This window comes from Triticum aestivum, chromosome 1A (assembly GCF_018294505.1).
Source record: "Triticum aestivum cultivar Chinese Spring chromosome 1A, IWGSC CS RefSeq v2.1, whole genome shotgun sequence".
Classification (NCBI taxonomy): Eukaryota; Viridiplantae; Streptophyta; class Magnoliopsida; order Poales; family Poaceae; genus Triticum; species Triticum aestivum.
This window is the reverse complement of record NC_057794.1, coordinates 181,532,501-181,551,145: the sequence shown is the minus strand read 5'-3', so window position 1 is coordinate 181,551,145 and position 18,645 is coordinate 181,532,501. Positions and strand designations below refer to the sequence as shown.

At 44.0% G+C, this 18,645-nt stretch overlaps 1 long non-coding RNA gene across 6 annotated transcripts; it reads right to left on the bottom strand.

The window, feature by feature from the left end:
* Nucleotides 1-1,209: 1,209 nt before the first annotated feature.
* LOC123042645 (uncharacterized) lies at nucleotides 1,210-10,037 on the bottom strand. 6 transcript variants are annotated; one of them, XR_006418863.1, is made up of 11 exons: nucleotides 9,438-10,037; nucleotides 4,793-8,580; nucleotides 4,413-4,618; nucleotides 4,207-4,329; nucleotides 3,559-4,124; nucleotides 3,375-3,474; nucleotides 2,623-3,087; nucleotides 2,476-2,529; nucleotides 2,147-2,386; nucleotides 1,986-2,055; nucleotides 1,210-1,800 (listed from the first exon to the last, which is right to left on the bottom strand). It is a non-coding gene; the product is annotated as an uncharacterized lncRNA (long non-coding RNA). The 6 variants fall into 6 exon arrangements; XR_006418853.1 differs by having other exon boundaries at nucleotides 1,210-2,055; XR_006418862.1 differs by having other exon boundaries at nucleotides 1,210-2,055; nucleotides 2,164-2,386.
* Between the last annotated feature and the right edge of the window lie 8,608 nt (nucleotides 10,038-18,645).

Here is an 18,645-nt window from a genome sequence, read left to right as displayed (position 1 = left end):
CTAGTATGGCCCATCTTTAGCAGCAACCACTCAAGACCCTCGCGAGGCGGATGACACCAAGACCTCCCCGGGAGCAGCCTCACTAGGCTGGCTCCCGAAGAGCGGAGATCTCTATGCAAGGGGCACCTCATGAGGTTCACGTGACGTGAGCCATGACGACCAAGGCCAAGCGGGTGCCAGGATGTGCAGTGTACCAGTTTCCTCTATCGTACTAAAGAGGCAGGCGCAGGCGAGGAGTCCCGAGGCATCATGCAAAGGTTTCCATATCGGTGCAACAAGACCAAGACCAGCAGGACGGAAGGACGGAGGTCACCACAGAGCCCACAACAGCGTCACCACCAGAGCCTTTGGCAGGCGAAGACCATCTTTTGTCAGGACGGCTTGTACTAGTTGTCTCCCTTCAAACTTGGCTGTCATCAACATCCATGCCAAGCACGGCCACGGAGGCCATGGCGCGAGCTCAGCTATTCACTACACCACACCCCACTATAGCTAACACACGTGTGTGTTGGTAAATACACGCTTTACCGACAAACAAGGTGTTTGCATGGACATTTACCGACACACTAGATGTTGGGTAGTGTCTGTCCGCATCTGAGCTGTCAAGAGTTGGATATGCCGACAGACACCTATCTTACCGTCGGTCTATTTGTTGGTAAGTGTTCCACTTCTTAACAGACACTTGTGCTACTAAGTTGTTTTCTTGCTGACAGCATGTGTGTCCCTATGTATTTCGCTTCCCGACAGCTCATGTATTGCTACATATTTTTACTTCCTGTCAGACGGTGTGCCACGAATTTTCTTTTTGCCAACAGACGGTGTGCTCATAGGTATTTCACTTCCCAACAGCTGTCGTGTCCATAAACCTTGCTTGCTGACAGACTTAATCCGTCGTCAAGTATATTGCTTGCCAACAAACATGCCATCAAAACATTTTGTGTTTGTGGACAGTCAGTTGCGCTGGTAAACATTACACATGCCGACAGATTAGTCGTCTCTTTACAATTTACTTGCCAACGGACAAACTGACAGCACAATCTACTTCCCAACACACAACACAATTTACTTCCCAACAAACAGTATGGTATAAAAAGCTAAGTGCTCACAGACTAATAATTCTAATTCAGATCAAAATTCTCAGCACACAAATATGATTAAATCTACATCTGAGAACAACACACTCTTTGCACCAAAGTCAACCATCATTCATAAATCAAATGAAGCTCACATATTCATGGTAGACCTCACAAATCTGATTGATAGCATACAGATCATGTAATTCAGTACAAACCAGACAACAAAATGAGACAACTTAAATTGCATATTCCCAAAAGCATGCCAATGTTCATTGCTCAGGCATCTACAACGAAGGGTCGAAATTCTTCCTCCGGTTCTCGTCCGCAAAAGACACATATACACAAGGGTCAATTTCAGCACCATTTTAACATATTTTAGACAAAATTTGACAGCATGCCACCACAAAATATATACATGACAGTAAAATTATAGTAAGCCATTCATGTCCATAATTCCAGGTTTTCAGCAGGAAAAACATGTACTATGTGGAAGGATATGAGTATAGAATACCAACCTAAAGACAAGCAACACCCGCCATGGGAGGACCACAATGTGTAACAAAACAATAAGCCATACGCTGAGAACTGGTTGTACCACATCCAACTATAATCTCAAGTTTTAGTAAAACTCCATTCGTCCATTCAGTAAAACAAAAGCTAAAGCATATGTATCAATACATGTGTAACTGCATGCTGGACTATATCTAAGGTTGTCTCCATTCACCTAGCAAAACAAAGTTACAGGAGTCATAGGTATACGACAATTTTTTGTATTTTATATGGGAACAAAGAGCACACGAAACCATCAAGTTAGATTTTTCTCGCAGTGTATATGGGAACTGGCACCAAATCTGAAGATCAAGAAGCAAAACTAGGTGCAAAAGTTGATCAAGGAGCACAATTACTCACAATGAATAGGAGCAACTTACTGAAGATGCTGAACCTTGGATGTTTTTGTTGCCCTTTCTTCATTCACAATCTGAAAGAAAGAGGACGAACAATATTGAGGCAATGAATCATGTGTATCAGTAACCATACATGTAATATAATAAGCAGAGTTTAGCGTATACGTTTAGGTGCGGCCAACCTATAGAATGCCCAACGCAATCTGCCAGCATCTTCAGCTTTCCATGTTGCCGAGGAAGTATATGATCACCTCTCATCACACTATTCACAACTACTTCATGGTACTCAACACCTAAAAGAGATCCTCCCACACGTGCTTCTGGATTAGATGTTTGGAGAGTAGCCTTAGCCACGGGTTGACCACATGGCCTCTCAACAGAAAGTAGAACAACCTCTTTCCCACCCTAGAAATGGAACGATGTTATACTTCACTACAGAATCATACATTATACAACCATGAATAGGGTGGAGCCTTGGGGGTGGAGTTACATACCCCCTCGTGTCCTCTAGTGGGTTGGAGTGGAGCTCTTCCTCTAATAGGAACCATCTACATTTGCATGAGATAATTCATCAGCAGGTCACGATTCATTAACATTTGCATAGATCAATTCATTCATCATTAACATGGTCGAAATCATACCACATCAGCATCATGATTGTTCATCATGTCCTCATGCACATTATGATCACCATAATCACTAGAAACTCCTCTCATCTGAGTGGTTGGTGAAGGATTAGATCCATGTTCCAGTGTAGGAGAGGACGCACGATCTGTTGCATCATCATCAAGTATCTCTTCCTGTCCTTTGCCACCTTTCACTATTTCCCTAAGTTCTCTGACCTCATCGAATAGTCGATGTAGAGCGCCCTTCAACAATATGTTTTGCTCTTCTGTTTTCTGGCTAGCACGGATTGCCATCTATACACTTGTGGATGCACATGAGCGGTACCCATCAATGCCCAGAGTAGCAGGAGTTGGTCCTAAACCAACTCCACGTACATATCCCCTTGGTTCACGACCAAATACATGGGAAAATAGATCGCATTTCTCTATGGGTCTTTCAAGCAATTCAGGATGAAGGATTGCAGGTTTCTTAAGTTCATCCTACAAGAAAATTTGAATAACAGAGTAACCAAATCTCCAACATGGAAAGAAAATTGAAGGCTATTATATGTTCTACTACTTGATTTTTCAATTGGTTATGTAAATTACAAAAGTATCTATGAAACACACCCATGCACTATTGTATAGAAATCACCAAAGTTGCAGTTTGGTCCAAGATGTTTAATCCAAATTTAAGGCTATGAATATGTTCTTAAAACACAAAATCTATAACTACCAGATTAATGTAGCAGCAATGGATCTGGCACATAATCAGTTGAGATACTTACAATTTTTGGTTGAGCTTTAGCTAGAGCATTCCCATCTTTTTTTAGTATGGGTCTTCATAAATAACTCATGCCTACCTAGCTCACGACCATACTCTTTAGCCTGCATAAAAAAATAGTTCAGTCATGCACAACACACCAAATAATAGAACATAGAAGTTGAGAACAGTAAAGAACAATTGCATACACATTCATCTCCAACACGTGCAAAGCTTTTGCTTCCAGTTATATGAGGTGTTACCACCTTAGAACGATTCTGTTTGCCGCGTATGCTACGCTCTAGCCCTTTCTCAGATAACTAGTGATTGACCAACCATTTCCATTGTTCAGGATCTATTCTATCATCACAGCGTTCAATAAGCTCATCCTTTGTGAGAATCTTCAAGGGGTCATCAATTTTGAAAGCCTTTTCCTTCATATCAGCTTTGAAAGCTCTCCATTTCTTCGCAGCAGTCTGCAAGGAATAATTCTTGAGCCAGTACTCCATCACATATATTGCAGATAGGTCATCAATTAGTTTTTCATTATGTTCAACCGGGACATCTCTCCAATCAGCTTTGTCCACAGGGAACAACCTAGTTCTTATAAGTGTTGTGACTGAAGCAGGAAATTCTTTTGAGCCAGGTCCAATTGGTTGTTTTAGTTTGTTATATTTCAATTTGATCAATGGTCGTTTTTCATTTGCTCTTGCCCACAAGATCTCCTTTCTAGTAAACTTCCTCGTTGTCTTCTCCGCATCAACTTCTTTAGGATCTGATTTATGCAGAAAAAGGTCAAATGTTGATACTATAAGGTTACACTTTCAGCAATGGTACAATGAATAATAGAATGATACCTTCTTCCACTTCTTGATTATCTTCAACAGTCTGATCAGCAATAGCTTCTTGATTTTGTGTGTCAATGTTTGATGGCCTAGGCCGCAGATATCACGTTCAATTATTAGATCAGTTTGTGTTGTCTACAACAGGTAAAGATGGATAATTATTGCATGCATAAACGATAGCTGAGCTAATCACTAGGACTGCATATGAGTCAACACACCTTAGGAGCTTTCTTACGAGTACTGGCAGACTTGCTCTTTTTCGCAGCACAATCATGTAGGATGGATTCTATATTGACAGCATCCTTTTTTTATCTTAGTGCCATATCTTCCATCCTACTACGATTATCTCTAATATTTGCAGCCCTCAAGTCCTCATACTGTTTGGCATAGACTTCATCCTCTCTTCCTCCTTTTGACATTCCCCCTGAAATGCATAAAACATATATGTTACATTATAGATGATGACAAGGAAGAGATAACAAAAATAGAGGTCAAGAATTAATATGATTGTGAGGAACATAGAATGACAAGAAGTAAATTGGAAGAAATAAAGAACAACAAACAGATAACAACAAATACATGATTGCAAAAAACTTACTTCCTCTTCTCATTTGATTTAGTTGTATCATTTCTAACCAAGATATCATCACCAAGAACCTTAAAATTTGCATTTAAATTTATAGGAATAACCGGTTCCTGCAATAAATACTCCAGATGCTGATTTCTCACTTCATCAATGTCATAAAGGTCACGCGGTGGTGAGACCCTTACAGCGGACCAATCTTTATTTTGTTTATCAGGAACATAATAAACTTGACATGCTTGCGATGATAAAATGAAAGGTTCATCCATGTGATTTTCACCGGTGCTGATAATGTGTGCCATGTGTACACTAGTTACACCAAACTTATCAGTCTTCACCCATTTACCTTGTACTCTGTTGTCAAACCAACCACATTTCAAAAGCACAATGTTTCCTTTCCGATGATAGGTCATTTCTAAGATTTCAGTAATAACACCATAATATGCCTTAGTTTGAGTATGTCCAGAAATGCTCACAGTTTGTCCAACTAAAGCTACTCCATAGCTTTGCCTGGGTCTACCCTGATGATATGATTCCGTGTGGAAAACATATCCATTTATGGCATAGCTATTATACTTCTTGGCAACCATTAAAGGGCCTGCAGCTAGGGCTATTACTTCTTCCTCAATATGTTCACCACTTCTAAGTAACCCAAGAACCTGTAATAAGTTAATGATATTGTCAAACTGTTTATCTTGTAGATATCCATGCCTATTGAAGCAAATAAGATTTAATTATCTACTTACATGAATTCACAACCACTCATGGAATGTTTCATGATGTATACATTGTCTAGATTGATGTCCAAGAGAGGAAAGGTATTCAAAGTGCTTTCTGTGAATATAATTATAGTAACTTAAGGAAAGGTTCCATATGGTTGCAGTAAGCCTAGAACGAAATAAGATAAATCACTTACTTGAGGAAAGGTTCCATATGGTTAGAATTATATAAGACATAGTTGTGAGCATGAAGCCAAACTTTGTGGTCTAAGGTCACATTACAATTGCCAACCAAAGCTCTACCAACATTCTTGGAGAAGTATGACAACATATCTTGAGAGTCATCATCATTTCCAACTTGGTTGGTGCCATCATCATTTCTAGCTTTCCGATTATGTCTGGTCTCACAACCATTTAAGTATCTAGAGCAAAATGTAAGGCTCTCATCAAATATATAACCCTCAGCTATTGAGCCCTCAGGATGACTTGTTGTTCGAACATATCTTTTTAAAGTCATCAAGAACCTAAATAGATTCAGATTAACCATGTCAAGTTATGCATAGACTAAATGCATGTTTTCATATAGATGTTTTTTTAAATTATACCTCTCCACTGGGTACATATTGCGGGACTGCACTGTGCCACCAAGTTGAACTTGGCTAGGAAGATGAACCATCAAGTGCACCATAGAATCAAAAAAAGAAGGTGGGAATATAGTCTCTAAAATGGACAATGTCTTAGCTATTTCTTCCTCAAGCTGTTGCATATCACTTATGCGCACAACAGGAGAATAAATTCTCTTGAAGAAATTGCTTACACGGGTAAGTGCTATGACAACTCCTTCTGGGAATATTCCTCGAATTGCTATTGGAAGAAATTGCTGCAGCAAGATGTGATTATCATGGCTTTTTAGCCCAACTAACTTCTTTGCATTAACATCTACACGACAGCTTATATTTGATGCATAGCCATCAAGAAACTTAACACCTTTGAGCCATTCACATAATATCTTCTTCTGCTCAGGAGTCAAGTAGTATGGGCCACGAGGAATATAGATTTTACCTTCCACTTCATAAGGATGAAGATCTTTCCTTATTTTTAGATCTCTAACATCATATCGAGAATTTAGATTATCTTTGGATTTACCAGCAATTCCTAAAAGTGTGTTAAATATAGTATCACACACATTCTTTTCAATATGCATAACATCCAAATTATGCCGAAGAAGTAAATCCTTCCAGTAGGGAAGCCTAAAGAAAATAGATTTCTTTTTCCATAGAATTGGTGGATCTCCTTTCTTGCGTTTTTTTGTAGGCTTGTTCCCACTTGGGTCCTTACCAAAAACAACATTCAGATTCTCTGTTTGTTTCAGAATGTCCTCTCTAGACCGTGGAGAAGGTGCTACCCTGACCTCTTCTGCTTCAAACTATTTTTTATCCAATCTAAACATATGATTTTCATCTAAGAACCGGTGATGCCCCATATAACATGTTTTTGTACCATTCTTCAGTCTTAGAAAAGAAGTTTCTGAATGGCACTCAGGGAAAGCAACATCTCCCGAGGTAGGGCAACCATGAGCATATCCTAATCCAGGGAAGTCAGCGATGATGCATAATATTGCAGCTTTCATTAGGAATTATTCACGCTGGGAGGCATCATAAGTCCAAATGCCCTTGCGCCATAATAGTTCCAGATCTTCAATCAATGGCTCTAGATAGACATCAATATCATTACCTGGAGATTTTGGACCAGAAATCAGAGAGGACACGATGAAGTTGTCTTGTTTCATTATCATCCAAGGTGGGAGGTTATATGGAATTAGAAGAACAAGAAAAGTGCTATGGCTACTATGCAAAGACCCAAAAGGATTGAAGCCATCGGTTGCCAATGCTAATCTAACATTGCGACTGTCACCACTAAATTAAGGATGTTCACTATCAATGTGTTTCCAGTTAGGAGAATCTGCTGGATGCCTAAGCAATCCATCTTTTGTGCGCTCTTTATCATGCCACCTCATATTAGCTGCCTTCTCTGGGTTGAGGAATTATCATGCCACCTCATATTAGCTGCCTTCTCTGGGTTGAGGAACAACCTTTGGAGACGTTCCTTAATTGGGAAATATCTAAGGACCTTCCTAGGAACTCGGTTAACACGTTTCCCGTCAAGGCTAGTCCTTTCCACTTTCCACCTAGAAGTACTACAAACTGGGCACTTCTGTTTGTTTAGATGCTGCTTCCAAAACAGTATGCAATCATGTTCACAAGCATGGATAGTTATGTATCCCAGACCAATATGTTTAACTAACTTTCTTGCTTCATGGAATTTCTTTGGCAGAGTACAGCCATCAGGGAAAGCCTCTCCAAGCAACTCTAGTAACATATCAAAGCTTTTGTTACTCCATCCTCCAAGGAATTTAGTATGGAGCAACCGAACTATTTAATTCAATTTTGAGATTTTTTTTGCACCCAGTATACAGATCTTGACTAGCATCATCAACTAACTTGTAAAAATTTGCCACCCCCGCATCATTAACCCCTTCATTAGACTTTTTTAACTCCTTCAGCATCAACACTAGGGTCATCATCCCCTAGATCAGCATCCACATCTGGACCCCCGATATCACCTATGCCATAACCATGACCAATATGTCTAAGCATTTCATCCATCTCATCATGATTTTCTGCAATATGTTCTAGCCCTTCATGTGTACTAGCAATATGACGTGCATGTCTGCATGACTAGATGATGACTCCCCATGAAATAACCACAATTTGTATTCATGTTTGAATCCTTTACAGATCAAATGCTCAAAATAGTGTTTCTGTTTCTCCAAGAACAATTACCACACTTTTTGCAGGGGCATAAGATCTTATTTCCTTTTCCTGAATGGGCAAATGCAAACTCTACAAATCCATTAACTCCCTGTACATAAGGTGGTGTGGTCCTACATGTGCAATTACTAGACTTTTAGAAAAAACACTATATTTAACATAAAAAGAATTCAATTTTGGTATAGATACCTAGCCCCGTCCATCCATCCTCTATCCATTGTTGACTTGTAGTAAACATCAATTTCAGCAATTACTAGTACACATGTGGTGACAGACAAGCATAAAACTGTAGTGAGCAACATTATGATGAGAAATACAAAGAAAATGCATACATAGGCGATTACATTTAGTTTTCAACTTAAACACAGGCACAACCAGGGGCAGAGCTGGAGAAAATGTAACCCTGATGCACGCCAAATTTTCAAGCAAAAATTGTACAGTGCATCAATTAAGTTAACTGTAACAAATGACCACAAATTCAATTATCTTGGTTTGAGACTACAACAGTGCGTCAATTCAATTAACCTGTTGGCTAGTGCAGATCAGGACATAATTTCAATGAATCTGGTGAAAGTACTAAATAGTGCTTTTTACAATCTAACCGCAATAGAATTTATACCTTGAGATTTATACCTCGAGGAGTATGAGTGGCGGCTGCTCGCCATGCCCTATGCCAGACAGGTGGTGGCGATCTAGTCGACCCTATAGGAAAGCAGAACCTAAATCGTGTGTGTGGTTTGTGAGCCGCCTTAGACCAAATGGCAAATATCAATACGTGTGTATCAAAACTATCAGTAGGTTGAGATGTGGTCTGTACGTTGGGCTTGTGCTTTTATCTCACGGGCATGCTGCAGTTTGGGTGATGCACATTGCATGATTACGGTGATGCACTAGGCCTAAATTGGTGCTAAGCAGTACTATGAAAATGTTTGGGCCCTGATACATGTGCATCAGGGTAAGTACATTCGACTCCGCCCCTGGGCACAACTCATAGTTACAAACAAAGATACTCAATCCAAAAATGCATAATAGAGATTGAGAATATCTCAACAAGCTTGCTTCAGCTAGTTTCATGGGAGGGATGTAGATATCTAAAAATTGAGAGCAAACCTTGGGTGGGAGCAGCAACACGTCAGGGGAGCTGCGTCACGTGGCAGATATCACTGGTCAGTGCAGCAGGCCGGTGTATGTAGCAGCCGACAGAGGAGCGGCGGCCGGTAGTGTAGGTCGCTCGTCAAGGCACCAGGTGGAGTAAGTCCGAGCAGCAATACAACAGAGGGGCAGCAGCCGGATGATGTGTGAGTGGTCGGCGGCCTTCAGGTCGATGGGGAGCAGCGACCAGGAATAGGGAACCGGGGGAGGGGCGGGGGAGGGGGAGGCATGAATGCTGGTGGCCTTTAGGTGGATAGGGAGCGACGTCCTTGAGAGAGGAGAGCCATGAGTGGTGGTAGCCGCCTTCGGGTCAATGGGGAGCAGTGAGCAGATGCAGGGAACTAGGGGAGCGGCGAGATGGAGCACACAGTGAGATTCAGAGGGTGGCGAGGCATCGCGTGGTGGATGTGCATGGACGGGGGCGGTCAAGGAGATGAACGTCGGCGGCGGCAGCGGCAGTGGCGGCGAGGAATAGCGGCGGCAGCGGCGGCGACAACGGCGTGTGTGTGAGAGGCAGATTTGGGAGCGCTGCAATTCCTAGGTTTTGGGGGTACTGGTTGGGCGGTGAGAGGATATAGCCACTTTTCTTTTTGAAAATCAGGATATAGCCACTTAGAACACCCGCCCAAATTTTCGCTCGGAAACTAGCCCGCTTCAATTTTCGTTCAGTTTTCAAGTGGGCGCGTTAATTTTCTCTAGAGCCTTCCCGACACAATGTGTTGCTGGGCCGAAAACGAGCCTGCTTCAATTTTCGTTCAGTTTTCGACTGGGCGCGTACATTTTCTCTAGAGCCTTGCCGACGCACGATGTGTTGCTGGGCCGAAAACAAGCCCGCTTCAATTTTCGTTTCATTTTCAACTGGGCGCCTAGATTTTTATTTGGGCCTTAAATATTTGCCAACACACGTTGTGTTGCCTGTTTCCCTTATTGCCGTGACACACGCTGTCTCGCTGTACATACTTGCAGACACACCGTGTGCCTATACTTTTGCCAACACATTGTGTGTTTATATGTGGTGGCTTACCAACAGAGGATTTGTTTGTATTTTTACTGACACACAGTATGTTGGCTTATATAAAGATTTACCAACAGACGGCATGTGAGCTATAGTGGGGTGTGGTGTAGTGATTACTGAGGTTCCCGTCAGCAGCCGAGTAGATGGATGAGTGGCGTGCCACCATCCAAAGCCTGCTCGGTTTCGCTGAAGCTGGGGGCTCACGACGAGCTTGTCCACTCCAACCTCCCCAAGCAAAAGCCACTGCCCGCGCCGCTAGCCGTACGAAGGGGGTTGTCCTGATGGTTCAGTCCCCGCCACGGCAGCCGGCGAGGGCGCAGCAGAATCAAGACACCGAGGATGTGTTGATGGCCTCTTCTGACCCTCGAGCACGTCTAGGCCAACGTCGAACCCCGTAAGACAGGCAGCAGGGAGACGCGCGCATTGTCGCCGAACGGCGCCGCAACGAACCCCACCAGACCAACGGGTGCGACGGCCTCAACGTCGACGAGCCTGCGCTCACTATTGGCGGGTGCCTACCCTTCGAGGTCGGCTGCCCTGCCTTTACACGAGAGCTGTGGTGAGTCCTTTGCCCGTCCATTCACACGTTCAAGCCAGAGATACCCGAGAAGTACGACGGGAGGCTGAACCCAACAGAGTTTCTGAGAATCTACACCATCGCTGTTTAGGCTGCCAGGGGAAGAGATGAGAAGGTGTTCGCCAACTACTTCCCTTTGGTCCTCAAGTCCAATGTGAGGTCTTGGCTGATGCACCTGCCGGAGAACTCCATTTCGTCACGGGCAGACCTGTGCCACGAGTTCATCGGTGCCTTCACCGATGGCCACCAAGAGCCCGGCAGGCCCAGCGAGCTGTAGCTTCTCCAGCAGAAGAAAGGAGAAATCCTCCATAAGTATTTGCGGAGATTCAGTAAAGTTCATACAAATATTCCAAAAATATCCATCCGACAACCATTATAGCAGCTTTCCAGTCCAATGTGCGCAACCGCCGCATTTGTTCCAAAATGAACGTGTGGTTGCCCAAGACTTTGAAGGATCTATACGCACTGGTGGATAAGTGTGCTCAGATGGAGGAAGGAAGGAAGTTGCCCGGAGAGGAGGATTGCATTAATGTTGATTCAGAGGATGAAGATGAATCAAGCAGCCAGAGGAAGGGCAAGAAGCGCAATAAGAAGCCAAGAGATAAGGCAGTGATGACTGTAGAAGGTTCGGGGACACCTAGTACCGGCAAGAAGGCCAAGGCTGAGGCCCTTGGCAAGGAAGCTGCCGCATGCACTGCCTGCTGGGAAGCCGCTACCGCGGAAAAAGTTGGGAAAGGTGATGGGCCGTACTGCAAGATCCACCGGACCAAAGGAAACAACCTTCAGGAGTGTTATCAGGTTGAGCAGCTTGTCAAGAGACAGAGGATAGAGTATGATAAGGGTGATAAGGAAAAAGGTCAGTATGCTGCTAGCGGTAAGGGCCGAGGCGGTGAAGGAAATCACCCCGGCAAACCCTTTCGGAACCAAGGAAAACCCGCCAGGGGCCAAGAGAAGGAAACCTGTGATGATGCTAGTGATGGAGGGGATGAGGAGGAAACTAGTGAGCAGGAATTTCAGAAGGCCACTGACGCCCTATGCATTGATGGGGGTGCATCTTTGCACTCCTCTCATCGCCAACTCAAGCGATGGGCACGAGAGGTCAATGTTGTGGAACCAGCGCTAGAGGCCCGGAAACCGCTCAAATAGTCCCGCACACCCATCATTTTTGACAAAGAGGATCACCCTGATCGCACCACTACGGTGGGGTGTTTGCCGTTGTTGGTCTCCCCAACAATTCGCAACCTCAAGGTCACAAAGATGCTACTGGATGGCGGGGCCGGGTTGAATCTGATTTCCCCAGCAATTATCAGCAAACTTCAAAAAGGAGAAGAAGAGCTAGAGGCCACCGACACGTTTCAAGGAGTTAATCCTGGCAGGAGTCATCCTAAGAGGAAGATTACGTTGTCGGTGACATTTGGGGGAGAATTGAACTATCGGACTGAGAAGATTGTGTCTGATGTGGTTGATCTCCCCCTGACGTACAATGGTATTCTTGGACAACCAGCCCTGGCCAAGTTCATGGCAACATCCCACTATGCTTACAACACCCTGAAAATGCATGGGCCATTGGGAGTCCTCACTATACCGTCAGATGAGAAGGATGCAATTATCTATGTGGACAAGATGTATCGGGATGCAGTCGCAGCGGAGGCTGCGGCAGCAGCAGTTCCCGCCAAGGAAAGCAAAGGAAAGAAGAGGGATTCTAGGACCTCCGGCAAGGAGTCCGAGAAGCGTGCCCCCTCCAAGTGCACGGCACCCGTTGACAATGTGTCGGAGTGTTCCAATAGTAAGAGATCCAAGGTTACTAAACCCCAAGTGAAGAAGGTCCCGGCAAATAGGAAAGCGCGCTCATTGCCATAGATATTCGAATATCGATGTGTTTGCTTGGCAAGGATCTAATATACCCGGTGTTCCCAGGGAGGTAATTCAGCACCGCCTTGCTGTCTGCCCACATGCCCGACCCGTCAAGAAAAAAGTACGGAAGCAGGCCTTGGAGAGGCAGAAGTTCATTGCTGAAGAGATCAAGAAGTTAGAGGCAGTTGGTTTGGTCAGAGGAGTACTACATCCTACGTGGTTAGCAAATCTAGTAGTGGTCCGAAAGGCTAACGGGAAGTGGAGGCTTTGCATTGATTTTAGAGACCTCAACAAGGCTTGCCCGAAGGACCCATTTCCATTGTCGCGCATCGACCGGATCGTGGATTCTACTTTGGGATGTCATTTGCTCTCCTTTCTGGATGCATACTCAGGATATCATCAGATCTTCGTGTCCAAGGAAGATGAAGAGAAGACATCATTCATCACTCCGTGTGGTACGCACTGCTTTGTCCGCATGCCGTTCGGATTAAAGAGTGTCGGGTCCACTTTTGCAAGGGTAGTCCAGATCGGTTTTGAGCCACAATTGCACAGAAATATAAAAGCCTATATGGATGATATCATGGTTAAAACCAAGGATAAGGCCACCCTAATCCAGGATTTGGAAGAGACATTTGTCAATCTGCGCAAGATCAATCTGAAGCTTAATCCGGAGAAGTCTGTATTTGGTGTTCCCTCCGGCAAGCTACTTGGGTTCTTCATGTCCCATCGGGGGATCGAAGCCAACCCCGACAAAATCAAGGCCATTGAGCAGATCCAAGCGCCAAGGATAGTTAAAGATGTGAGGCGCTTGACGGGATGTGTTACCGTGCTGAGTAGGTTCATCTCCAAGTCTATCGAGCGTGCCCTACTGTTCTTTAATGTTTTGAAGAAGGCGGGGCCTATGAAATGCACCCCGGAAGCAGATGCAGCTTTATAGGAATTGAAAGCCTACCTATCACCTGTGCCTAGCTTGGTTGCACCCAAACCCCAAGAGTTGTTCTTGCTTTACTTGGCGGCAACCAACCAAGTGGTCAGTGCATCCTTGTAGCACAACAAGAGGTGGATAAGGCAGAAAGTAGCCAGATCATGGCAAAGTTAGAAAAGAGCCAGGACAACAATAAGCACGACAACGAGAGCAACCCAAAGGACGCGGCAAGGAAGAAAGTGGTGTAGCGCCCAGTGTACTTCATCAGCTCCTTGTTATAGGGGGCTAGATCGAGGTACTCTGGCATGAAAAGGTTGTCTTCAGTCTCATTAATGCCTCAAGGAAACTGCACCACTACTTCCAAGCTCATGAGATCATGGTTGTCACTCGTTTCCTGTTGCAAAGGTTACTCCGAAAATCTAAGCACTACAAAAAAATACACTTCCGTGATGATACATGTTTGTCACAATAGGTCACGTTTTTTGTCATGCATGTACATCCATGACGATTTTATGACAGAATCAAGATAGTCATACCTGTGCTGTCATAGAAGTGTTCCATGACATTACCAAAATTATCATCACGGAAGTGTCCACTTCCATGATGATAAATCGCGCGTCACAGAAGTGCTTTAATCAAGGGTGACCAACACATGGCATCCACCATAGCGGAATGCCGTTAAGCTATCGGGTCCGGTTTTGGATCCGATAACCCGCTAACAGACCCGACCAATGGGGATTTTCCATGTGTAAAATCATCATTGGCTGGAGGAAACACTGTCTGCTCACCGTTGGGACAGATGTCATCCACTCATTGGACCCAAGGCGCCTATGATACATCGACACGTGGCACGGCCCAACAGAGGCCCATTCATGTGAAAAGGCCGGCCCGTTTGACTCAGTCAAAAGGTGGCAGGTCGGCCCACGGAAAGCCTGTTAACGACAAGTTCGCATATAGCCCATTTACAACCCGCTAACTCACGACCCGTTACGGCCTACCGAAATTAAGCCCAATAGCGTTATCTAGGCCGTCCAATATGATTCCATCCCATTGTAACTTCCGGCCCATGTATGGCCCATGACGTATTTTGGCCCATATGAGTCCCTTTGTAACTCTTGGCCCATTAACGGCCCATGGTGAAACCGGCCCGTAATGAACAGTGTATCGCTTTATATCCATTAGCGGCCCATTATTCCATTGGGTCGTTTCCAGCCCGTGTTACCTTTCGGCCTTCTTAGGGCCCATTTATTCTTGGGCTCATTTCCAGCATTCGGTTACTTACGGCCTGTTACTGGCCTTTTTTGCTTGTGGGCCAAATTCAGCCCGTGGATACAGTCGGCCCGTTTGTGGCCCGTTAATCTGTTGGGCCATTTTCATAACATCATCAAATACGGCCTATTAATAGCCCGTTATGGTCAGCCCATAAAACATATGATTTCCACTCTAGCCCGTTTACGGCCCCTTATACGGCCCGTACAAGGCCCATAGATGAGACGACCCATAGAAGGCCCATTCGTCCGACGACCCATAGAAGGCCCATTGATCCGACGACCCATAGAAGGCCCATGGATCCGAGGGCCCATAGAAGGCCCATGGATCCGACAGCCGATAGAAGTCCCATGGATCCGACAGCCCATAGAAGGCCCACAGATCCGACGGCCATAGAAGGCCATGGATCGTCCGTCCCGTAGATGGCCCATGGATCGTACGGCCTATGGAGGGCCATGGTCACTACAACGTCTGGGCGAGTTGGCCCCCGTTTGAGCGATATAGCATATTCAAAGAGTTATCGTACTCTATACTATCACCTCTAAAAAACATACACTATACAATAAAGAGACTAAGGCATAGAAACGTAGAATAATCCTACACTATACAATAAAGAAAATACAACCGATTATACCCACTTGGCATTATGGTTCGACACCAGTGATAATAAAGCATACACAAACAACAAATTACATACACTGGGAAAATACAGCTCCTACATCATGGACACACATCAACATAACTTACCATTTGAACTATAATCTCTTGAGAAAATAGGATTGGCCGGATTCATATAGCACAAATTTCATTCTGCAAAATCTCCAATTCCTTCGTTGTTACCTTAGTGTCTTGTTTCATTTTTTGACTCCTGCATCTAATGCCTGCATGTCCAGTCTCAACTTGTTGATTGTATGTTGAGAATCATGTACACGTTGTCTTGCCACCTCTAGTTGATGCTTGTGAACAACAGCACATTCCAATTCCAATCCATAATCATTCGGTAACGGCCATGCCGCACTGCTCGCAGATCTTTGTGTTGATGTCACTTCATCCTGAAATGTTTCTGTAAGTACACATGACTAGGGCAAAAATATAATTACAACAGTGAAGCGAGCAAGACAGACTATTTTGTACATGGCAAAACAGGACTAATAATAATGTTACACATCATGAAGCATAAGCAAGTGATATTTTAAAAATTATAAAAAAGGTAGTATATGCAGCCTGCATACAGAAATCTCTCTTAGCTCACCAGAGGAGCATGATGTTAGGGCCCAATCCAAAACAGAGACAAGTTACAAATTTAGACAACATGTTGCGTAGAAGTAAGCAAGCACTTGGCAATTTTGTAGCTCAATTAATGTCTTAGGGAGCATAACGAAAAGCAGAGGGTTTCATACAAACATACTACAACAAGAAAGACTATGCAATCATTAGCCTAGTATAAACTAGATTGTGAGCCTCATGCAATAATAGTTGGTTAATAGACTTCAAAGCTTCAGACACACTTCGGCAGAGTAACTAAATGGTAATGCCTTTAATTATGTCAACTAATAGTTATACAAGTACCCAACACCAGGCATCATTCTTTGGGCATCTCATTAACTGAGGACAAATAAAGCAATTGAAAAGAGCAAATTAACTATGCCTAAAACAAACAAGGAATTGAACCATTGAGTTGGATACAGTGACTTACCTTAACAGGTTGAAGAGGCTCAGCGCAGCTCTTACTTCTATTGCAAGGCTCCTTCCTAACATCTTATACTTTGAAATCCTCAATCTTATCTTCATTGCACCCCCTCTGCAAGGTGACACAAACTAGTTACTCGTCTCCTTGGAAGATAAATATGCATACTTTCTAGTCTGTGAACACAAAAGGATGAGATTATAACAAAACAACACCACATAATGAAACATGCCGCATCTCTTGCACTTGCACACAATGAAATGAGCATTTACTATGTCTGCACTATGTAAAAACTAGGCATACCTTCGAACTGGATCTCCAGGTACTCTTGGAGAGCCTACTTTAGTGTACAGCCAAACCTTTATGTCACCTATGAGTTAGAAAAGGCCCCACTACAACAGCCCTTAGTGTTTAAATCGTTGACAAGCTTTGTTAGAGTGTTAGGTCAAGAACAACAAGTAATGAAAGCAAACAGTCCTAGTATGGCTGGCTGATGCAAACAAGCAATTGAACAGATGTGTGAGCAAATCTTACATATCAAGAAAAGAAGCAAAGAAGGAGGCTTAAAGACCATCACTTGACTGACCAGATTTAAGGGGCATTTAGACATCATGTGCAACGTATGAACTAACATAGACATTGCATATTCCAAATTCTACAATGGAATGCACGTGTATTAGGTTATGCCATGTATGATGATGCCTAAATGTACACTATAGCAGGCATGAGTGATTCATCATTAAACGCACAATTGAATTGCAGGTTAAGGGCCAGTTCTATTCCGCCTTTTCAGGGCTTATTGTCAAAATAAGCCATAAAAGATGTAAAGAAGTCATTTTTGAGTTATGGGCTTAGGATTAACTAATTTCGCTTTGGAGGGGGGTGTTTCGGGTAGAACCTAACTAAAAATTGAAGGGAAGGGGAATAGTGAAATGACTCTGTTGTCTGCCTATATTACACTCAAAATGCAACTGCTGACGCCCGTGTCACACCTCACCCTCAAGTAAAAACAAACACGCAAGTGTTCATTGCCATGCCCGCTTGCATATCCTCTCCCCTTTCCCTCTACCTTGATCCCCTGCCTGCAGCACTAGGGTTCCTCTAGCGAGCCGTCACCACTGGTCCCATCTTGCCTGGTCCTCTATGATGCTCTGTCCAGCTAGGCTACATGGCCGGCGGGTAGGGGCAAATATCCCTGGCTGCTCCTCCCTCTAGCGCCGCCCCTCATTCTCATGGTCTCCAGCAGCTGCTCCACTATGGTTCATCCTATGCACTACTCAGGCAGGCGCTGCACAACTATGGTTGATGCCACACTGCGGCAGAAGGCACCTTATTCCCCCTCTCCACCTCCCAGGCCGTGGCCTTGAGGTGCTGTTGAAGGATGAGCTCATCCAACAAGGTGAGGATCTCCTCTGATTTTTTGCCAAATTTTCATCCTGATCCACTATACGATGAATTGCTATGAGCTGCTCCTGCTGCTGCTATATGATGCATTGCTATGAGCTGCTCCTGCTGCTGCTATATGATGAATTTCTATGAGCTGTTGCTGCTATATGATGAATTTCTATGAGCTGCTGCTGCTATATGATGAATTGCTATGAGGTGCTGCTGCTATATGATGAGTTGCTATAAGATGCTCCTGCTGCTGTATGATGAATTGCTATGAGCTGCTCCTGCTGATGCTATATGATGAATTGCCATGAGATGCTCCTGCTCCTGCTATATGATGAATTGCTATGAGCTGCTCCTGCTGCTGCTATATGATGAATTGTTATGAGTTGCTCCTGCTACTGCTATATGATGAATTGCTATGAGCTGCTGCTGGTATATGATGAATTG